A 25,499-nucleotide genomic window follows, 5' to 3' on the forward strand; every position below is an offset into this window, starting at 1 on the left:
TGGTTGGGGGAAATGCAGCATACCGCGGTGGTCATGGATTCAATCGCTGCCCCACGTCTCTCTAATCATGGGTTACACGATTTTCCCCTCACATGTTGGCCGTGGGACCGGTCGGTGTGGGGCCGTCAGAGGGTCGGTTTACCCTTTTTAAAACTCTAAACTCTAAATACTAAACCTTAAACCCTAAACCCTAAACACTAAACATTAATCCCTAAACTCTATACCGTAAACCCTATACACCAAACTCTAAACCCTAAACCCTATATGTAAACCCTAAACCCTAATCCTTAAATGAACATTAAACACCAACCCTTAACCTTACACACTAAACCCTAAACCTCAAACCTTATACACTATACCCTAAACCCTAAACCACAAATTCTAAAATCTAAACCCTAAACCCTATGCTCTAAAACCTATACCCTATAAACTAAACCCTATACACTAAACCATAAACTGTATATGTAAACCTTAAACACTAAACCATAAACCATACATAAAACCCTAAGCCCTAAACATTATACCCTAAATTCTAGAGCATAAACTCTAAACCCTAAACACTAAACTATAAACCCTATACACTAAACCGTAAACCCTATACAATAAATCCTAAAGCATAAATTCTAAAATCTTAACCCTAAACTCTAAATCCTAAACTGTAAACCGTAAACCGTAAACCCTAAATAGCAATTCTTTAACCTTAAACCACTAACTCTCAACGTGAATCCTTTTTATCCATTAAGCTTATATTAGTTGTCAGAATGAATCTAGTTTGTACTATAAGTATATATATTTTGAGTTGTACCAAAAACACTAATTAACAAAAAACCAACTGCATTGTGCACTCTAACCCATAAATGTTATCCAAAAGCATTTTGACCCGATATAAGTAAGCAGTAACAAACATGACCCAAATCACATATACAGTGGCAAATTCGACCCATAATGAGATACTTTTAACAAGGATCCCTATCAGAAGAGCCCCCATTAACCCTCAACATGTTGAAATTTTAACCCTCAACATGTTGAAATTTGAAGGAAGTTGCCCACACACAGAAGGAGGTGAAAACTGAAAAAAATAAAATAAAGTTATAGGTGTCTAGTGTACCCATTTTATTATACATGAGGCAGTCGGTAATGAGATACTCCTATCGGGTGAAGCAGCTATAATAATAAAAAGGTTTGCGAAAAACGAAGCATGATAAACAGGTCCAAGGTCACCCAAAAGCCCCGCAGCAAAGCGCGAGTTTTTTTCCTCGTTCTAACTAATGATCATGCAAGAGTTTTTGATTTGATTAATAAATTTTTACAATATTTAATGGAATAATGCTATTATATTATACAAAGCTTCTGGACACTCTATTCAACATTAACCAAGATGAAATTATAACATTACCAAGATGAAATTATATAACAAACAAAGCGCTCTCAAAAGGTGCAATGTGAACAAACCTCGCATACCAGCTTAATATCTTAATCATGACATAATAGAGGTTTCACTTGTACATTAGGATTTGACGTATGAATATTGAGTGGCATAATCTCCTAATAAACATAGGGATAACTCATAGAGTATATTTGACATAAAACAAACCCATCATATATAACAAATCCAAAAATATACAAAAATTAGATGAATACCGTTTACAAATTCTTTTTATTTCTATTTTTTATATCTATGCATAATTTGGAATATGTCTATACAAGGATAATAACAAACAAATTAATATATAGTAAATACGGTTGTTTCTAGTATTTGGACAAGGGACATTATTAAAGCTTCTGTAAATTGCAATATATTGGACAAAAAATATTTTTGGTCCATCCCACCAGACCCATTTCAAAAAGCACAATTACACATTTTGATCCAAACCCAATTTGACCTATACCATCCGCCCACTGCCCCATTATTTCATTTCTAACAGACAAATGGGCTAACCTTGTATTTAAAATGCACACTTTTAACCAAAAAGAGAGAAATATGTTAGACCTCAAGTTCATGAAGCTTAGACTCATTTTTTACTTGATTTTCAAGCCTCTTTTGCTTTATCCGATCTTCGGCAACCATCCAATGGCGTCCGCTTCTGATTTCAGTTTATATTTTGCTCCACAAATCTATTGTGTTGAAAGCGGAAGTTTGCTTTTGTAAGAGCATCAGTCTCAACCAACACCTGAAATCTTGCAGTCCCTTTCAGAGAACATAGTTTTTTTCTTGCTTGACAAATATACAGTTTAGAAAAAAGAACGATATCTTGAAAACAAAGTATTAGTAGGTAAAGTGTGTACCCTATATGACCAGTATACAGTTTGTATTAGAGTTGCAGCGAAGTCTTTTGTTTCTGTGCTGCGACCATAAACTTTTCAACTACCAGCACGAAAAACTTGAATCTCTCACAAACGAATACCAACCTTTTGACCCGTTTGCAACCCTGAAACCCTGTTATATCTTAACAGAGGAAGAATAATACAATAAAAATCATAGGAAGGATAATGTAAATAAATATCAGAGTAGGTTTACACACAACCCGAATAATAAATTTTATTATTTTTATACAAGTTTTGCAACTGTAATTTGATGCAATCTTGCCTAACTTTCTCCATAGGTTCAGGTCAAATCCACAAATCTCCAGGAACATTCTTTGTATTTCTCCAATAACATTATTAACAATCAAAGCATATCAACCAAAGGGCTTATAATCTAACAGTCAACTTTTCAATTGAAAAAGTTGAGGGTCAAGCAACATTGTGTGCTAGGTGTGTGAGCTGAAGTTTTAAAACAAAACAGTTGAAACATATCAATTTTGTGAAACATGTTTGCATTCTACTCAATATAATTAACGATGTTAAACGAATAATAACATTTGTTAGCATAAAGCATATACAATAGCCAACGGTTTCTTCATATTGTTCTAAGTTGTACTACGTGTTTGACTAATTTATTATCTTCCAGGAATTATTTGGATTTCATTCGATTGTATTTCATAAAAAAATTTGGGATGATTGCACACGTAAAGTATTCCAAGAATAACTATTATTCATTGTGACTTAATGTACAGCTAAAAACTTGTTTTTCAATAGTTACAATCTTGTAAAATCAGTTCAAACACCAATATGTCTCTAATCTTGTCTTCTTTTCCAAAGTTGTTCATCACTAAGTGTATACATATAAAATTATGACCATAAAACATATGTACATCATTAATTAAGCATATTTCATTGATTCTTGCTGTCGATCCGCGTTGGAAAAAAGAATCAAAGTGAAAATGTGTACGAACATCATCAAGTGGATATTACTACGGAAAGAGAAGGCAAAACTGGAAAAAAAATGAAACAAAAGGTGAAACATGAGAAAGACAAGGTAAAACGCGAAAAAGAGAAGATAAAGAAAAGAGAAGAGCTCGAGAGAAAGAAGAAGAAAGAAGAAGAAAGACAAGAACTTGAGAGAAAGAAAATCGAAGAGCAGAAACGACGAGAGAAAAAGGGAAAAGATAAGAAAGCGAAAGGAAAAGAGAACAAGAAACCGATCGAAAATTATAGCAAATGTTTCAACATATGAAGTTCCGAATTTGCTATCTTATTGCTTGAATGATTCAAAGACAACTTTGTAAAGAGTTGACAAAGATGATATATATGATGCATAGAAATGTGAAAATTGTTACAAACTGGAGAGAATATTGATCTTATGAGTAAATTAACCTATTTATACCATATTTGCGTGAGTGAGTGAAAATTAAGCTGCGACTTGAGTAATGATGAAAATTGGTGATGTAAAGATGTGATTTTTAATTCGACCATTTGTGATGATCAATGTTCCAACAATAGCTGAAATATGTCTCCCAAAAGGTCAAGTAGCACTACAATAAACATAGTAATTGATTACCAATTCTAATTATCATTAGCAGTTAATTGCATTATACAGATTTGCAAACTACCACAAATTATGATTATGGTACAGCCTTACTAACAAGGTGATTTCATAATTTGTTACACTAGATATGATAATCCAACAATGAAAAATTACAATCAGAAAAAACCTTAAATAAATCAAATAAGCCCTGTCCCTAAATAGCCTAAATAATGAACGTAAACATATATTTCAATATTAAATTAGTGGACGAATTGTACTTACCAGAATACATAAGTTATTTACATGACACACAACAGATACACTTAATTTTTATTTTACTCCCGATGATATCAAAATCCATCCATCCATATAATATAATATTTCATATAATTTAAGGTTTACACTTGATTCTTGTTTATGAATAAACAAGTATAATAAATAAAGGATCTATATGAGTTAACTAATTGTAAATGAACGGAATTTTGGGTCTTACGCTATATTTGATGGTCGTGCACAAACATTAATTTTGGAAACAATGGGTCTTACAGATGAATAAATTGAATAGCATTAGGTGGAGTAGTTTTTATTATACATATACAGGTACTTGAAATCTTGTATTTATATTAGTTATGTTATAAAATTAATATGCAAATCAATATAGACGAGTTCTTGAACTATGGATAAAAATCTATTGAGTAACACAAACAAATAAACAAGTACCTGTATGTCGATGAAATCCGCCCAGAATCGAGCTTATGCTCTTTGATCAGTATCAGAAGGAAGAAAAAAGGGTGATCGATTGATATTGTTTGTACGCGAATTAGGAAAAAAGTTAGGGTTGCTCTAACTTCTCAAAAATTAGAAAAGGGGTTTAGATTATCCCTGTTTATTTTAAAAGGGTATTTTAGAGATGGAGTGTATGTAAAATTGATTTATTAGCTAATATTTTTAGTAGATAATTAAGGACTGTTAGATTGAGGGGTATTATAATGTAATTTTTTAATCTAATGGTAATTAAAGGGATTTTAAAAATATTTATTAATTAATCGAGACTCTCTTTTAATGTATATAGTTATAGTTATAACTAGTAAAATGGGCCCGCGCGATGCCGCGGGACCTTTCAGGTTGTATATTCATAGTTAATGGAGCGTTATGTATTTACAGAAGTAAAAACGTTTTACTACGAGTGTTTTTAAATAAATGTAGTTAGTATCTAATGTACCTAATGGCCTTTTTAACGGCATGAAGATCGTGTAAAAAAAAAAGGGAAACAGAATTATCGATATGATGTAGTTAGTTTGGGGAGTTTATTATAGGTTATGGAACACTGATCTAAATACACGTAATTAGCGTTTTTTTTTTTGGAAGTGTCCGTGTCGCGTATAGTTAGTCTCGTTGTGTTCGTTAGATTTTTTTGAGTTGAACGGTGGGTTCGAAAAAAATTAACGCGAGCCGAGCGGGAAGATATGTCCCGTTGAGTATTGAATAGAATCCGAGGTATTTAGCGTTTTTTTAGAAGTGTCCGTTTCGCGTATAGTTAGTCCCGTTGTGTTCGTTAGATTTTTTTGAGTTGAACGGTTGGTTCGGAAAATTTTAACGCGAGTCGAGCGGAAAGGTATGTCCCGTTGAAAATATGGGTGAAGTTTAATTAAGTTTTCTTATTAAAATATTGATTTTACACTTGATACCCCTGGTTTGAGGGTTGGGATGTAACTTTTTACATTTTTTAGGGGGTGTTTTGTATTTTTTTTCTCCTTTTTTCCTTGCTGTCGTTTTTGGGGGGAATTGGGTGGGGTTGGGATAAAACGACCAAAATTTGGGTGTTGGTTAGTATATATGGTAATAATTATAGTTATAGTGATAGTGATTATGGAGTATGTTAATATTAATATTAATTTTAATATTAATATAATAATATCATATTTTATATCATAGACAAAATTTTGTTGATACCCCAAACTTTATACTAAACATCGTAGGTGTAACAATTTAACTTTCCCCGTCTTGTTTTCTATTTTAAAGGTTAACTAAAACTTAAACTTAGGATATGAGTCTTAGGCTAACCAAAGCAAATTTTAATCTCATCCGGTTAAGGAAATCGAGACTAGGTTGTGTGAGACCAACGAGACTTGGGTAATTTAGTTCCCGACAATAACAAACTTTGGATCATCATCATCAAAACAAATAAATAAATACGTTTAAAATATACAAGGACTAGAGTGTACATTTGATAAAATATTAAATAAATATATAAATAAATAAAATGCCGAAAATTTAAATAAAAAAATAAAAAAAATGGGCCAAAATAAAATAAATTAAATAAATATTTAAGTAGAATCCTAATCACTCACTAGCCTTGAATCTTATCCTTAAACAAAGAAATTCTAGTGTTCTACAAACTTCCATTTGATTAATCCTTAGGGAATTAAGAATCTTTCCCATGATCAAAATACTCACCTATATAAACCCCTTGATTTATCTAGGGCTGAGCAGAGAATCGAATTAACCGAATCATAACCGAATTAACCGATAAAACCGAACCAAATTAACCGAATCGGAGACTTAACCGCGTATTTGGTTAACACTTATAGGTTAACCGAACTTTGTGAGGCGGTTATGAATATAAAAGATACCCGCTCCACTTTAACCGAACCGCCCCATTATCATTAAATAAATCATTACATTTTATTAATTTACAACTTCATACATGATTAATTAGTAATTACCATTGATCAAATTATGTACAGAATGTGAGACAATATTTTACATTTATACATACACAGTAATATGTTCCAATATAGTTTGATTCCCTTACTAATTTTCCCTTACGTACCATTGACAAGGGACTTGGATACCAATTTTAGTTTGATTGCTTGTAAGATTATTCGTACCATTTACACATGATTTTGATACCGTGATTATCATTTATCAAGAAGTCTCATCAATCAATTTTTTTTTAATAAAATCTCACATGGCTTATACAAGTTTAAGGCTAATCATTTTGTTTCTCTAATAATATGTAATGGTGTATCCTATCGTATACACGCATAAAAGGCATAATGATCACATAAAATTACCATCAGGAAGGCTGGAAACAACAGTTTTGTGGAGTTATCCGTTCAGCGTTCTCCGCTGTACAGGCTGCTCCGTCATGCGTAAGCCCTGAAGGCCGCCTAGCGCGTAAGCCCTAGCAGGAGAACGCCACCTTCAGCGTAAATTTCGGATCACAAGTAACAGAACGTATCATCATCTGACACGCGTCCCTGAGCAATCTGGTGGATCTGACACTATAAATAGACCCCTTGGGTCGTCATTTTACACAATTCAGACATTCTGTCAAACTTGAGAGCTGAGATTTCATCTCTCTCTCTCTAGCACTTTCTCTCACTAGAAGTCATCCGGCTAGCACTGTTACGCTCTGCGGACGACAGATTGATTAAGCCACCCCACAAGTTTCTATACTTGTGAACCGGGTCTGCAGGGATTATTTCTCAAGGGTAAACATCAATCGGCAACACTCCGCCCTCCTAAAGCTAGATTACTTCTAGTATTGTGTTGACACACTAAGCCTTACCTCATAAGGAAATAGGTGTTAACAATGGCGCCATCCACTAATGCAAAGAACACACGAAACGGAAAAGGAACAAAAACAACTGAAGCTCCATTTGTACTTGAAGCAGTCAACAATACATCAACTGACGAAATGATAACTGTTGAAGATGTACATGTTCCCCCACTAGATGGTACGATTGAAGAAACAGTTGCTGAAACTGCAGAAAGGCTTAAGCATTTGGCAACTAATTCGGAGAAAAGGCCAGTAATCGAAGAAACGACAACCAAAAGTGCAGAAAGACTTCCAAACTTTGTTACTAATCCAGAGAGATGACCATTGATGCAACCACGGCGATGTCCATCATTTATACCTTTTCGACGGATGGCGGATGGCAAAGATAAGCAAATCATGAAAAGGCAATCTGTATCAAAGTACAGGTTGTCTAGACTACTTGACAAGTTGGGCAGTCTTATTGATGACTCTGAAGATGATAATGACTTGAGCTATGTTAATAATGATTCTGATGATGAGGTTGATGGCAGAGATGAGTTCATGTCTGAGAAGCAGGCAGTGTTGCTTTTAAATGACATCCTTAAGCAGACAGCTCCGGCAAAGTATAAGCAACGCTTAGCACAGCCCGCCGTCCGTGCTGTGGCTGTAGATAATTTCTTCGCCCTCATTACTGGAGAGCAAGCTACAAAGCCACCGGCTATGGCAGAATCAACTCAGTGTTTCATTGATCGAATTGCTAACTATCCATTGCCCAGGAATCTTGGCATACCGGCAATTGGAGTTTATGATGGCACAACAGACCCTGAGGATTTCCTTACTATGTTTGAAGGTGCAATGAGGTTGCAGCATTGGGATGATGAGGTAGCTTGTCATATGTTTCCAATGGTGCTGCAGAAAATGACAAGGGAATGGTTTGCTAGCTTGCCGCCAAGAAGCATTACAAGTTATTTGGACCTCCGTGCAAAGTTTGTTATGCAGTATCAAAACCTTCGAAGCTGTACTTTGACACATCTTGATAAACATGAGATCACAATGCATCACAATGAATCCTTGAGTAATTTCATGAAGCGATACACACTTGAAGCACAGAAGATACCTGATTGTCCAGAATCTCAGCTAGTATCTGGTTTTATTTTTTGTTTGGATCAGCGACGGTTTAGTGTACTTGTTCATGCGTTAAGGTATGACTTGCCAAAAACCTTGCATCAGGCGTTGGAAGTGGCACAGAAGCATGTTCGAGCCGGTGAGCGGGGGATGAACAAGTTTGATGGTAGCAGTAGTAGCAAACCACACAATGGAGGGCGGTACTTTGACAGAAATCAGAGGAGGAATGACAATTCCAATGGTGGATGGAGAGGCAACAATCATCCCAATGATTTTCATCACAACAGAAGGCCAATAGAGAGGCATCTGTTGATAATGGCCCTGACTAAAACTCCAAAAGAGATTCTTTTCACTGAGCCAATCCGGACCACTTTCAATCCTCCGGCACCTATGGAAGAAAGAGAGGGTCCAAAAAGTGAGCTATGGTGCGAATTTCATGAGGCATGGGGTCATGATACAGAAAATTGCAAATCTCTGATGAGAGAAATCATCGCAAAGATCAAAGCAGGAGAGTTAAACCACTTGTTGCCAGGCAAACAATACAGGAGGAATGATCCTCGCAGAAAATTTGGATGGCAAAAGAATGATGGTGGAAGAGGTCGTCGAGGAGATAACAGAAGAAGGGAAGAGCATGGCGGAGGAGATGACAGAAACCAGTACAGAAACCGGATCACGGAGCGTGAGTCAACTCCAGACGTTGTAATCAAAATGGTGTGGTTGAATGGAAGTCACTATGAGGACGGTGAGCAGTCGGATAACAATGTTGATATCTGGAGATATGCTCCAATTATTTTTCAACCAATTCAAAATTGGGCTTTGTCTGTTCAGCCAGTGGTCATTTCAGCACAAATTGCAAACAAGTTCATCAGCCATATCTACACAGATACAGGCAGTGAGGCTGACATCATTTATTGGCATTGTTTCAAGGCTTTTCCAAGGCATGTGCAGGTAAGAGCTAGGCGGACGAGTTTGAATGTTTCAGGGCTAACAGGAGCGCCAGTGAATGCAATGGGAAGAGTTCGTTTGGTGGTTGTTTTTGGGAACATTTCCACTATTGAGAACCGAAACAATCGATTTCACTATTCTGGATGGCAACTCTCGATTTAATGTCCTTTTTGGACGGGCAGCGTTAGCTAAATTTGGAGCTTTAACATCAACGGCTCATGCAGAGATTAGATTCCCAACTCCGAATGGAGTAGCCGCCATACACTCACAGTATGTAGCACCAACAAGGGAACGATCCACATTTGCAAACTTACCAGAAGGCAATATGAATCAGAAGAGGCATAATCGGTTGTTCAAGGAGAATGAGGTTCAGGAGTTCTTTATACCATGATCAAGTGTTCAGGCCGGACAGCGCTAGGTGCTTGGCGCTGCAGAAACAAATTCCAGCATTTTCTCAAGAACAAAATTTATCATTTCAATAAGAGCAGTTTGTTAGCATTTCTGAAGAACAAAATTTATCAATTTACTATAGACCATTGTAGTCATCATTACAGTGCCTATGTCTTCAATAGCATACACTAAACGTTCATGATGTACTAATTAGGCTTGATCCACCTAAATTTGTCATCAATTGTTTATGTATTGCACAATACTGATCAATAAAATTTTATATTTTTCTTATGCAAAGTGCTGCCTGTGACAAATGTAAAACATTACATTTATATCCTGCCCTCAGAAGGAGAGTATTTTTTATACCTCCGATGGCGGAAGCTTTTGTGCCGGCCAGCAAAGGCACAAAGGATCGGCTAGAAAATGTTAAAGTTTTACTAGAACGCACCGAGGCAAAATACAAAACTCAGATGCTTGTCATGACAAACATTATAAAAACTTACTTCACAAAAAGAAAGAAGTTTATATTTTATATGAAGGCCAAAAATATTACACAATTCTTCCTCATATATTTTATGACGGAAGGCATATGACGGATAGGTCACTAACCCATAGCTAATCTTCACACAATATTTCAAAAGTTCTTCCTCATATATTTTATGACGGAAGGCGTATGGCGGAAAGATTATTTTATATCACTCTTCAAAGAACACTTCATAACTATTCCTCATTAATTTGATGACGGAAAGCGTCTAACAAACTACAAATGTCCTACTGCATGTTTGAAGGCATAATGTTTGCTAAGTGAATTTTTGATCTGTTACTCATTTAGCTGAAGTTAACAAATGCAAGACACCCAAAAGTGAATTACCTTAAACAATTTTCAAAATGCTTTGTTCAGTTATATAATATACAATTGTATATGAAATATTATGGTATGCTTAGTGCATAGCAGATGGGTTATAAACAACAAACATTAAAGTATTTGGTGCAAGCATATAAACAAGCATAATCACTACAATAAGCATATGTTTATGGCATTCAAATTATCAACGTTTATTACAAATGGATGTTCATCACATAGTTGCAAATTTATGAAAATTGAACATTGAGCACATCTTGAGTAGAGGACTCCTCTCTGCTGCATACTTCATCATATACATCTATTTTCAGGTTAACTAACTTGGCCATTGCTTCATTAACCTTCTCCAAAGTTCCAGGAGGCATCAGATTAGTAATAGCAGCAGGGAGAGTCAGGTTTGGAGCAAGGCATCTGGTCAATTTATCTGTTACATCAGCAATAGCATGGGTGCGCATAGCATCAACATAATCATTGTAGGGGTCCCCAACAAGTTTGGACCCAAGAACCTTAGCTATCAGACCCGGTATACCCTTCTTAAGCTCAGCAAAATTACCCTCGCCTTTCTCCACCCTCCGGAGAAGCTCATCAGACTTTTCCCTCTCTGCACTCAGCTGTTTCTCCAGCTCGCCCATTTTCACCTGCTCCTCCTCAACCTTTTTCTTCTCAGCATCCTTTTCCCCTTGCAGTGCAGCAGCAGCATCTTGAGCATTTTTAAGCTCAACTTCTCTAGCCTTTATTGTTGACTGAGCATCGCTCAAGGCACGCTCAGCATCAGCAGCTCTCTAGGAAGGATTGGCACCTTGAGCGGTGAACTGGGGTTTTAGCTCAGGGATAGCATAACTCTGTAGAAGAAAAATTTTATGGTTAATTTCAAGCAACTCACATATATAAATTGCAAGCTTATACATGCAGGAAGTTTCATTATTCATACCTGAAGAAGAGTTGAAAATTCTTTGTCCTTAGTATCAGGATTTTGAATGATCGCCCGCAATGTCCTCACATGAGCAGGAAGAGATGGCTCTTGAACATTGAACGATGTGACAGCAGGGTTAGTGGTACTAGGAAGAGGAGAATGATAAGCAGAGTCGCCTTCCGGCCTCTCTTCATGGAATTCAGATTCCTCAAATGGAGTAAAGTTTGGGTCAGGAGTTTTCAGACCCTTATCTCCTTCACCTTCAAGGTTCTCCTCCGGCCTCTGCTCACCGCCTTCCGTAGCCTTCCCTTGGCTATCATCAGACTCTGCTAAAATCACTAACAGAAACAAATTAGCATTTTGAACAAGTATAACAGTTATAAACAGAGACATGTGCATTATCAAGAACGAGCAGAATGGACATACTTCTTCTGCGTTTTTGCTTTTGGCTCCCCTCTGTATTCTTCACCCTCTTAGAGCCTATGCTCTTCTTCCTTGTCTTTTGGGTTGGAGGGGGAGTGGGGTTTGTTTCGCCCGTGATGTCAACCGAACCTGATGTCTGCTGTTCGGCGGTGGTGGTGGTGTCATCCGCTGTCCGTTCAGTGTCTGTCTGTTCAGACCCGGACTCACTGTCAGAACTGCTGACAATGATTTCTTCCCCCTTTTCAACAGCAGCAGCATCAGCAGCAGCTTTAGCCTCAGCTGCAGCTCTCTCTGCATCTAGTTCTTCAGCAGTTTTGTCACGAGCAGTGACCTCTACTTCATCATCAAGATCAACGGATAAAAGGGCAGAACGAACCTGCATCACAGAGTTGGCTGCAAAAATTAAACATAAACAGCAATATAAGCAAACATGACAAATAATAGACACGCATTTATATATAATAGGATGATCATATCACATCCTACCCTGGTTTTTCTCACGGAGTACTGGCACAGAAGTGCTCGGCCATTCTTGACTCACTTTGCACAGTACAAGAATTCCCTCATACCTCTCGTATGATCTGGGTGGAAGGCGGAGCTCTTTCAAACTATTTACTATCCGCTGCTCTGCGGCAGAAATCTTAACACCCTTTCCTACACCAGCATCAATAGCACCCCATTCCCGGACAACGGAGTACTCCTCCGGAATAACAGTTGCATCAACAAAGAAAAATGGACTTTTCCAGTCCTTCAAGTTTGATACTCTATTTGTACCAACAAAATGCGTATTTCGTTTACTATCAATAGTAAGCCAGCAGTCACTAATTGTGCGAATTCTAAACAAAGAGATAAAAACTTTAATGCGAGGCTTAATATTAGCAGCATTGCAGTACATTTCAAAAAGGATGATTTTTTGAAGGCCATGGGGATGCATTTGACTAAGGCAGGCCTTATAATATCTAAGAAGGCGAAGGATAAAGTTAGTAAGGGGAACACGGAGGTTGCCGTGGGTAATTTGTAAGGCGTATAAAGTAATTTTTCCGTCAGGAGGGTTGTCAGCAGTTTGTTTGTTGGTAGGAAGAACAGGGTTGTATTGATTAAGATGGCGGAAGGCAATCTTTAAACCGTCTAAGTATTCACTTGTCAGTGATGAAGCCATCGTGCTAACTTCTGGAATGTTAGTAGTTTTTGACGAAGAAGGCTTTGCGTGTTCTTGGCCAGTACTCGGTATAGAAGCCATAATAATACAGTAAAAAGATATCAACAAGAAGAAAATAGCAGAAGGATGAAGTATAACTGACCTTGGAAGATGCTAAACCTTAAAAAGTTGAAAATTGAAGAATGCGATGAAGATTTGGGGAGAAATGTGCTTTTTAGATCTTGGCAAAGGTAAAAAAGTGAAGGTAAAAGGGTTATGACGGTTTATATAGGAGTTTATCGATGTAATTTTTATTGCCACTATTGAGACACGTGTACGGGCGAGTTTAAATATGGGGTACGAAATAACACTTTTACAGCTGGAGGCGCGTGGAGGATTTCAACCGTGCAAAATTAATCATAACAACGTCAGTAAAATTCGTCTACATTTAATGCCTATAATGTTTTCCCCGATGCAAATGGGCAATGAGCAGGCTAGTTTGGCATGCGTTATCAAAAGTTTAATAACTTAATCATTTTTCAAATGCTTAAGTCATTAAACTAGGGGGACTTAATGGTGTATCCTATCATATACACGCATAAAAGGCATAATGATCGCATAAAATTACCATCAGGAAGGCTGGAAACAATAGTTTTGTGGAGTTATCCATTCAGCGTTCTCCGCTGCACAGGCCGCTCTGTCATGCGTAAGCCCTGAAGGCCGCCTAGCACTTAAGCCCTGGCCGGAGAACGCCACCTTCAGCTTAAATTTCGGATCACAAGTAACAGAACGTATCATCATCTGACACGTGTCCCCGAGCAATCTGGTGGATCTGACACTATAAATAGACCCCTTGGGTCGTCATTTTACACAATTCAGACATTCTGTTAAACTTGAGAGCTGAGATTTCATCTCTCTCTCTAGAACTTTCTCTCACTAGAAGTCATCCGGCTAGCACTGTTTTCTCTGCGGACGACAGATTGATTAAGCCACCCCACAAGTTTCTATACTTGTGAACCGGGTCTGCAGGGATTATTTCCGAAGGGTAAACATCAATCGGCAACACTCCGCCCTCCTAAAGCTAGATTACTTCTAGTATTATGTTGACACACTAAGCCTTACCTCATAAGAAAATAGGTGTTAACAATATGCAGTAGGCACGAATTCATATTTTTATTTTTCTCACTAAATGGTTAATCAAAATAACCGTTTTATATATAGTCGTTAACTAATTTAACTGAATTAACCAAACCATTTGTTAACCGAACCGAACGGTTAAAAATATTAATTAACCAAATTATCGATTATGGGGGTGGGTTGCATACATAACCGCCCCCAACCGCCTCATGCTCATCCCAAAATTCACCACACAATTCATTCACAACAATTCACAAATTTCTCTTCTTTTCTCTTGAGCTAGTCGACTTCTAACAACACCACCACACCCATCGGCTATTGCTAGCCGATCCCACCACCACACACTGCCTTGCTGCTATGTCCGAGAACCACCCCAAAACCGCCACATGAGGCTATTTCCCGAGCAACACCAAAAGCTTAACAATTTTTCGGCTGCTACTGCTTGTGTTTTGTTGCTGCTGTTCGAGAACACCAACACACCTACAAGCTCCGACTTTTGCTGTTGTTGCTCATTTCCTTTTGCTGCTGTTCGGCCAAGCCTTCTCCACCATCACTCGCCTCTCCTTTTGATATTTACTCCAAAGGTAACTAACAAAACTCAAGATTTAGTTTACACTTATTATCATAATTATTATAAGATGCATTATGAGTAAAATTGTGGGTTAAAAGATGATGAATACAATTATGAATATGAATACAAACATGAAAATAAAGATAATATGATAAGGATGTTAATAATATGATATAATGAATATAGTTTTGGTTATAACACATTTAGCATCAGCACGAAAGTTTCATAAGCATGCATATGTTCGTGCATATGTGTGCAAATGTTAACCTCTTTCTTCACCACAATTTATTACTAATAAATTTAGAAGTTCCAGTTTGCCCCCAAATTGTTTGAATGTATACAATATTTAACCTTGAAATTTGACAATTATTACCCTTTAAGTATGAGGCTTTTAACCCATTCTTTCCTTCTTAAAAACGACACACTTCCTATAGACACAAAAGGTCTTAAACGACCAATTTTTGTGTGGCTATTATTATATATGGTAATTATATGAATTTAATTATGGGTTATGATAAAGATAAACTATGAATATAATTGTAAGACACAAGTTTGAAAAGTATATAATGTATATATTTTTATAGCTGGCGACATTACTTTTCTGTTTTGGGCCGCGGCGCGGCCTAAAGGCCCACAACGCGGCTAGGCCCTGACGGGAATTCCTACTTTTTATTTAATTATAGGAAGGGCAATTTGGTATTTTTGCATAGTGGACGACTTTAAGGCCCCAAGATGAAACGACCCGTCCTTATCCACCTGGACGAAGTCATCAACATTTGGTCCCATTGCGATGATCGACTCCAAATAATGTCCTTAAAATAAGCAAATGCACAGCGGAAGACTTAATTCGTACCTGAGAATAAACATGCTTAAAAGTGTCAACCAAAAGGTTGGTGAGTTCATAGGTTTATCATAACAATCATTTCAAAATATTAATAGACCACAAGATTTCCGTTTATAAATATATGTACACTCGCAAGTGTATAAAAGTATTCTATAAGTTGTAGGCACCCGGTAACAAGCCTTAACGTTCATGTTTTACCCTCTGAAGTACACCAGATCAGGTGTGTTTAAAATAACCTCGAAGTACTAAAGCATCCCATAGTCAGGACGGGGTTTGTCAGGCCCAATAGATCTATCTTTAGGATTCGCGCCTACCGTACATAGACAAGTAGTTTAATGTTACCAAGCTAAGGGTATATTTCTGGTTTAAACCCACGTAGAATTAGTTTTAGTACTTGTGCCTATTTCGTAAAACATTTATAAAAACAGCGCATGTATTCTCAGTCCCAAAAATATATATAAAAGGGAGCAAATGAAACTCACAATTAGATAGACAAGATATAAAGTGGACAGGCAAATAGTAAATATAATAACTAATATATAATAATAATCATTAATAATAATTATTGATAATAATAATGTTATTAACAATGTTAATATAGCAAATTTACATTTACATTGATACATAATTATTTACACAATATGAAATATTACAATTTTCTAAATATATACTCGTAATATTTATAAATTACTTATATTACAATATTCATATATATATATATATATATACAATTAGTGGTTCGTGAATCATCGAGAACAGTCGAAGGGTAATTGCATATATAAGAATCAGTTCAAAGTTTTTAGACTCAACATCAAAGACTTTGCTTATCGTGTCGATTTCATATTAAAATTAAGTTTAAATTTGGTCGGAAATTCCCGGGTCGTCACAGTACCTACCCGTTAAAAAAATTTCGTCCCGAAATTTAAGTGAGGTGGTCATGGATAATAATAAAAATGTTTTCATGACGAATATGAGTTGATAAATAAAGTATTATCATCATTGAGTAATATGGGATAAATAATTCATTTCTATGAAAAGTACGAGTGAAGTTATCACAAAAGCATGGAATGAGTGAATGCAGGTTCGACTTAACCGGTGACGTAGTCATAGTTGATTTCCGGAATTTAAGGAATTTAAAGAAAATCTTTGAAATATATAAGATCTGATTCTCCGGGATTTATGGAAATTAAGATCTCTGTAATTAAATGCGATCATCTATCTCAATTACTTTGTCTGGTATTTTCACTATAAATAAACTCCTTCCGTTCCATTACTTCCCACTACTTCCAATTTCTATATTTTAATTCATACTTTCAAATCAACAGTAATATGCTTCATCCAGTTTTAATTCTGGATATTTTCCCGACTTTCATATCGATCATTCTCCTTTTTCATCTACCACTGGAGGAATCTGTTTACTTTTACTATGCTCTTGGATTTATAGCGTTGTTAGTTCTCCCGAGTCTTTATATTGCTATACGCACTGATATACACGGTTTGTAATTTCTATTTTTGTGATCGGCTTTATACTTCTCATTATGTTTCGGAGCTCTATGCTCTTGTTTTCTCTTCCCGATTCCAAATCAAACGAATAATGGTTCAGAATTCGTAGATATAAAGTTTCGAATGGTTATAATGTTCTAAGTAAGAAGGAACGTGATAGCACGATTTGATTTTCAAATTTATCATCATCACGGAAAATAGAACCATCAAGAACACATTTTCTTGATATGTTCAGAAATTAAGTAGAATGAGAGAGTTATGTAACATGGTTCATGATAAAGGTATGATCTGTGATTCTTTATCACGTTCTATTAGAAACTCAGCATGACTTACTGTAATATAAGCACGTTGGCCAAGCGCATTATATTATACTAACTCATGATTCAGTTCCCAACACTTCTCCACAATTCATTCATAATTTATACTTAGATTTTACAGAAGTTCCCAATATAATGGAATACAGAAAACACGAAGAGGTAGATAATTTCGGACAAGAATATTTATGAAAATATCCTCAGAAATATCGAAGATATTTATGATGATATTTTGAAATTTCTAAGTTCGAAAGTTAATGAAGAAAGATTTTTTTTGCAAGATTTTAACATGACTTCGAAGCAAGATATTCTCTAAAGATTTCATTGGATCCAGAATTACCTGGATTCTTTGAATATAGGGTTTATTCCTTGTATTTATCCTTGGTCTCCTTCATGGTGTGCTCAATCCGATTTTTAGTACTAAATTTTCTATCGAGCGTTTCCAACACTTCCTTCTTTATCATCAACTTTTGGCCATTAAGACCATCTACAGCATGCTGCTTCATCAGCATTTTCAAAGTTAACGGATCTGGGTCATCGGTTATCAAACCGAGGTGATTTTAGGAGAATTGTGTTTTTAGATGATTAAACGCTGATGGTAATATGGTGAAATATAAAAGGTTCTCTGGTAACAATAATAGAGTACGCATATATTCCGAGGTTATAATAAGATTGTTTTGAACGGAAATTCGAAATCAACTTGCTGGAGCTGTGACAAAATTTGGCAAATTTGGAAAGGAATTGCAAAGTTATTTTGGGTAATAATAACGCCAAAGGAACTAGCACAGGTATGTGTTAAACGTTTACTCAGGTTCTGAGAGTTTTCAAGTGCGTAACTATATGCATCAATCTCTTCTTACGTAGATGAAGTGCGGCTGGTTCATCCTCTCGATCGAGGTGTTTTCAAGAATCATGAAAGATTTGAACACGGATTGGAATCGTCAAGATTCAAATGAGGTTTAAGATGAAAAACAAGTGGCAAACTTGAAGAATTATTTAGTTTCATATGTTATAATCAGTATTTTAATTCATTTTAATTGTCCACTGTTGTTAGTCCAATAGTCCAATAGTCCAATAGTTCATATATATAGTTTAATATATAACATTCGAATTAATTAATACGAATCATGACCCGTGTACCGGTCTCAGTATTGATCACAACTCAAACTATATATATATATTTTGGAATCAACCTCAACCCTGTATAGCTAACTCCGTCATTTGCATATAGAGTGTCTATGGTTGTTCCAAGATAAATATATAGACGGGTCAATATGATATGTCAAAACCTTGTATACGTGTCCCGTTATTTAAAGTGCGTAAAATAAATACAGAAATTAAATGACGATAAATAAATTTGCGAGAATGTAAATTGCGATAATTAAATTGCGATAAATAAAATGTAACCAGTTAGCTAGGAACAGTTAGCTAGGAACAGTTAGCGTGGATTCTTAACAATATTTCAATTAGTTAGTTCGTTTGTTTCTAACAAATTTTACTTTGTCCGATGTTTTCTTCATTATGCCACTTGTTGGATTCTGATAGGTCAAAATCCAAATATGAAATTGAACAAAAATGGATTCTGTGGTGAACGGATACGTATATCTATGGATATAAGTAGGATAGTGACTGACTGTTGAATCAGAGTCGAAGAATGTACCGTGTAACTGATTAATGTGAAATCTAAATATTCCTCGGGTATTACCTACCCGTTAAAATATTTTCACCATTAACAGTTTGTACAAAAGAATTTTAATTACAATCTTTATGAAAATATACTTGCATATATATTTTCTTCAGATGTAATCATGGATTTAATGAGTCAATAAGATATTAAACTCATTTGATTTATCGTTAATACTAGATTACATAATCTCTAAAACTTTAGAAATTACATAATCGCCATGTCGAGCGAAGATAATCGATGTAAAACTATGTGTAGAACGAAGATAAAGTAGATAGAACGATACGTAGAACGATGATTAGGCTCGAGGTACAGAATGAGATGTTGAGACGTGTGATGTTGAAACTTGGGTTGTTGGTGGTACTGGTGTTGATGTTGGTGGTACTGTTGGTGCCGGTGATGTTGCTAAAGCTGGTAGGTTCTGCACCATATTTTCCAAAGCTACAACTCGAGCGCGAAATTCGTTGACTTTTTCTATTATTCCGGGATGATTGTCGATTGAAATGAGCGGATGGATAAGGTTTAGAATTATAGATAGAATATAATCGTGACGAGATATTCAGGAACTGAAGGTGAAAATGGTGTTTCGAACAGGTTCGCCGGTAAATGCTTCAGGTTTTTCGCCAAGAGGTGAATTCGGTTGGTGGAAGGAAAGGATCGTCTTCTTCTCGTCTCCATTGATTAAGTCGACTACGAACACATCCTCAATTCATCCAGAATTGAAGATGACAAGCTGGTTGATCCATTCCGATTACACTGCTTTCGGAGCTCAGGTGAATATCCATGTCGGAATAGCTATCGGAATCCGAGGAATTTGAACTAGTTGCGAGTTTCATCTTGCACGGTCAGATAAAGTATTTTCGATAGAAAATAGATTATAAGATTTATTTTGGTATGCTTCAATACATAATTTACTTATGTATATACAATACCAAAATCTCATAAGTCACGGAGGAATCTTCGTAAGCTGTCAGACGAAGTTTATAGTAACTGATACGCTAGGATAGGAATTTATCTATACACTATCTATACAATAAGTGCAGGAAGTCGTGTCTAAACTTAGGAATAATAAGCAGGTAATTTTCCACTAGGAATGATAAACAAAACTTATAATTTGCAGCTAAGGTCGAAGTTCAGACTCACTAATGCATCCTAACAACTATCAGTTATACACACTAATGCAAGTCCTAGTTCGCTAAGACCACCGCTCTGATACCACCTGAAAATGACCCGTCCTTATCCACCTGGACGAAGTCATCAACATTTGGTCCCATTGCGATGATCGACTCCAAATAATGTCCTTAAAATAAGCAAATGCACAACGGAAGACTTAATTCGTACCTGAGAATAAACATGCTTAAAAGTGTCAACCAAAAGGTTGGTGAGTTCATAGGTTTATCATAACAATCATTTCAAAATATTAATAGACCACAAGATTTCCGTTTATAAATATATGTACACTCGCAAGTGTATAAAAGTATTCTATAAGTTGTAGGCACCCGGTAACAAGCCTTAACGTTCATGTTTTACCCTCTGAAGTACACCAGATCAGGTGTGTTTAAAATAACCTCGAAGTACTAAAGCATCCCATAGTCAGGACGGGGTTTATCAGGCCCAATAGATCTATCTTTAGAATTCGCGCCTACCGTACATAGACAAGTAGTTTAATGTTACCAAGCTAAGGGTATATTTCTGGTTTAAACCCACGTAGAATTAGTTTTAGTACTTGTGCCTATTTCGTAAAACATTTATAATAACAGCGCATATATTCTCAGTCCCAAAAATATATATAAAAGGGAGCAAATGAAACTCACCTAATGTATTTGGTAGTAAAAATACATATGACGACATTTAACAAGTGTAGGGTTGGCCTCAGATTCACGAACCTATATCAATTAAAACATATAATATAAATTAACTAAGTTTATATATACTTTGTTATGTATTAAGATTAATATTTCTATATGTAATTTTATTAATACTTATAACATGTTATAATACTTATTTGATATGTAATTAATGTTATAATAATAATATATTAGTTAATGTATTAAAACGTAGTACTTTGTAATATTAGTTATATTTATGATACATGAAATAATTATATGTTATATAAAGAATATTTGTTGTAATAATAATAATAGTACTAGTAGTAATATTAGTAACACAAATAATGTTTATAATAATAATGTCAACAATAAAAATTTTAATGTTAATAATAATAATAATAATAATAATAATAATAATAATAATAATAATAATAATAATAATAATAATAATAATATAAAAAGGAGACTACCTTCAAAACAAGCCTACAAAGAAAAATAGATGACATAGCCCGAACTCGAACCCGAGATCTCTCACTACCCCGATAACACCACAAACCACTCAACCACTTCTTTTTTTGATAATTATCATACTTATTTTTATTTAATCCGTTAAATTCGGCCCAACAGAAAATGAAAGAACTCGGCCCAAGTTTCCAACAAAGTTCACGGCCCAAAGGAAGCCCGCTAAAATCAATCGTTTGGCTTGTCTGGTAACTTTCGAATATTATAGGAACAAAACACAAAGGTATGCAGTCATCATTATGTATTCCACTACTATTATCTTCATCTTTTAATTCCGACACCATTTTGCTTCCCCCTTTATCATTATTATTTTCGTACATCGTTTATCAAATAGAAAAAAAAATGAATTAACGATGGCATTGATGATCCTCATCATTCGTTTTATTTCATCACCATCACCTACATGATACATCATACATCACGTTTATTTTTCTTTTGATCTTCATCGTTATTTTTATCATTAGTTATCTGAAATCTTAATTATTTAGCATCCCCATCAACAACTATCATCACTTTCAAATATCGATTATCATTTTCATCATTATCGCTATCATTCTAACCCCACATCTTAATCCTTTTGCTTTACACCAATACCATCCAAATTACATAGAAAAGAATCGCTTTTAAAAAAAAAAAAAACCATATTGTCTGCCATGTAAGTTCCATTTAGTTCCACTTGCCCCTTTTTTTTTATAAATACGCCATATAATAATATCTTATAACTGAGTTGATAAAACTCAAATTTTTGAACATACACCACCCATTTCCTCCCTAATATCTTGTCGTTGTTATTGTTTGGAGATAAAAAAGACACGCAGCTATAGCAGAATATAGAAGCTGCAGTCCATTGGTTTGAAAATAGAGAGCAAATGTAACAGTAACTGTAGCGGGTTCATGATTGATAGTAAGTAATTAGAAAGCAAACGATGACTATTTTCGATCAGAAAGTGACACAGATTGAATGATGCAGCAGTAATACAGTGATGGTTGTGGTTCGAATCAAACTGAAACAGAAGGAAAGGAAAAAGATAGCGAGCATCAACAAATAGTGATTTTTAATGGTGGTGGCATTCGAAAGTGATCCCCAATACTTACAATAGCATATGGGTCTTAATTTTGATGATGCTTTGGCCTTCGACAAGCTGCAACATCCATGTGGGTGTCGGTTTTGTGATCTGAGCAGTAGCAGTGCACTTATTTGGTTTAAAGTGGTTGTTTGATCCAAGTGGAACCCAAAAAATAAAATAAAATAAAATCATAGATGGTGTCTTATGGAGATGGAGGATGGCGTTAGATGGTGGTTGATGGTATTAAATAGAAACCGAAGGGTGATGGTGGGAGGTTGTGGTTTGATTTTGAACACGAAACATAAGACAACATGAGTCGTTCGATTATTAGTAGAACCCAGGTGGGTTTAAAAAGGGTAGTTCTTGATTCGAATGAAAAACAATAGAAATCATAATTCAGAAAGATTAGTGGTGTTGTTAAACAAGATGATGAAGTGATTTTTGAAATAGAGAGAGAGATGGTTTCAAGTTGTTGTTTGAGTGATACATGTATCACTTGCATATATTTATGATAGTAATATAATAATAAAATCAAGCAGTAACAATTACAATAATATCTAACGAATCTAAACTGTACAAATAGTAATCTCATGTTAAATTATGTCAATTAGGCACAGTGATTTATAGTATTCTCAATCAGTTCACGGATTCATGAAACTCATAATTAGATATACAAGATATAAAGTGGACAGGCAAATAGTAAATATAATAACTAATATATAATAATAATCATTAATAATAATTATTGATAATAATAATGTTATTAACAATGTTAATATAGCAAATTTACATTTACATTGATACATAATTATTTACACAATATGAAATATTACAATTTTCTAAATATATACTCGTAATATTTATAAATTACTTATATTACAATATTCATATATATATATATATATATATATATATATATATATATATATATATATATATATATATATATATATATATATATATATATATATATATATATATATACAATTAGTGGTTCATGAATCATCGAGAACAGTCGAAGGGTAATTGCATATATAAGAATCAGTTCAAAGTTTTTAGACTCAACATCAAAGACTTTGCTTATCGTGTCGATTTCATATTAAAATTAAGTTTAAATTTGGTTGGAAATTCCCGGGTCGTCACACAAGATCAGTTGGTTGGTGTCATTACTCCCTTTTCATATACTTTTTCCTTTCCACTTCAAGTTTAGAGAGAGAGAGAGAGAGATCTCTATTGTGAGAAAGCTCAAATCAAGAAGGAAGAAGCTCGATTCGGGTTTAAGCGCACGAGTTTTAAAGTTGTTCATCTAGTCACTAGCTACGTTTTGATTGTGGTGGTAAGTCCAAATCTTGATTTCCTTACTTTAAATTAGTTTAAGGGTTGGGGTTTGGGTTAATGATGAACTTAAAACCCATTTATTAGTAATTTGGGGAGTTTTGGCTAAAGATTTGGGTCATAAAGACCCAAGAGTGACTAACCTAGGATTTTGAAATGATAAATGTGTCTATAAGTCTTAATTGGGTAGTAAATTACTAGAACACCTAGATATTAGGTAAGTGGGTGTTATTTGGGTTTGTTGGTGACCCAAATGGGTGTGTTAGCCTTGAAATGGGTCAAATGAGTCATGGGTGACTTGAGTTGTCTAATAAGTGTGAAAATGCGATAACCTCGTGTTAATAAGAGTATTAAGACCCTAAATGGCTAGTGTTAGGGTTTTGGCGAAATTGACCTAATATTAGGGTTAAGAATGCGAATGGGTCGAAATTGCACCATGGGTCAAAATGACACTAGGTGGTGAGTGAGTTGGTTGAGCAACTTGATTGTGTGATTGATTATATGCATAATGTAATAGGTACGTTACATTGAAGGTTTCAAGCTCGGTTATCATTCACAAAAGGCGTTAAGGTGAGTGGAATAATTATATGCGTAGGTATATAATGTAATTATTTGTGTAGCGTGAAATGTGAAGTGTCGAGGTGCTAAGACGCCACGTTTCACGTGACGAGTGAAGCATTGAGGTGTTAAGATGCCACTCAGGGTTAATCATCGAGGTGTTAAGATGCCACCCGGGAGTGAAGTGTCGAGGTGTTAAGACGCCACTCCCGCAAGTAAAATTGATGAGTGAAGCATTGAGGTGTTAAGATGCCACTCGGGGTGAAGTATCGAGGTGTTAAGATGCCACCCGGGGTATTAGTGATACGCGGTGTTCCGTACACTAATGGATGTTGCAAACTCCGATGGTCTTTCGCGAGTACCATTCCCTTGTGCGATTGGTTAACCATGGTTTTGCGTAGTAGTATAGCATATTAAAATGTGTGGATTATATGCTAAAGTTTGTGCTAGCTCGTGGTATTGGAGATTTAGCGTTATACTTTGCGATGGTATGCTATTTTAGTTTGCTAGCGTGTATGTGGTAAATGTGTAAGTGATTGAAATTAGGTATAATATATATGTATGTGTATAATTATTGCATTCACTAAGCGTTTTTCTTACCCTCTCGTTGTTTACCTTTTTAGGCTCTGACGTGGACAAGGGCAATGGTATACGTTTGGACTAGCGATCTCCCTACATGATTATACTAGAGTTTAGCTTTTGGAGTTCGACCTAGGTTTGGATAGTTTAACCCCAAACACCATGCTGCGGGTTTTGTTTGGTATTTAAACTTTGTGGGTCGAAACTATTATTTTGTTGTGTAAATGAGCGTATGGAGCTCGGGGGTCAAATACTAGATTTGTGGTCGTTAAAACATGTAAACCTTAATTTACTTCGTGGCGGGAAGCCTTTGTAATGATGGTTGTCGAAATCGCGATAATTTGTGGACTTGTGTTTCTTTTAAAAGTT

At 35.5% G+C, this 25,499-nt stretch overlaps 1 long non-coding RNA gene across 1 annotated transcript; it reads right to left on the reverse strand.

Moving 5' to 3' along the window:
- Positions 1-1,602: 1,602 nt before the first annotated feature.
- Positions 1,603-4,698, reverse strand: LOC139893248 (uncharacterized). The gene is made up of 3 exons (XR_011774424.1): positions 4,568-4,698; positions 2,287-2,446; positions 1,603-2,215 (listed from the first exon to the last, which is right to left on the reverse strand). It is a non-coding gene; the product is annotated as an uncharacterized lncRNA (long non-coding RNA).
- Between the last annotated feature and the right edge of the window lie 20,801 nt (positions 4,699-25,499).

The sequence above is a fragment of the Rutidosis leptorrhynchoides genome, chromosome 2, assembly GCF_046630445.1.
Source record: "Rutidosis leptorrhynchoides isolate AG116_Rl617_1_P2 chromosome 2, CSIRO_AGI_Rlap_v1, whole genome shotgun sequence".
In the NCBI taxonomy this organism is placed as follows: Eukaryota; Viridiplantae; Streptophyta; class Magnoliopsida; order Asterales; family Asteraceae; genus Rutidosis; species Rutidosis leptorrhynchoides.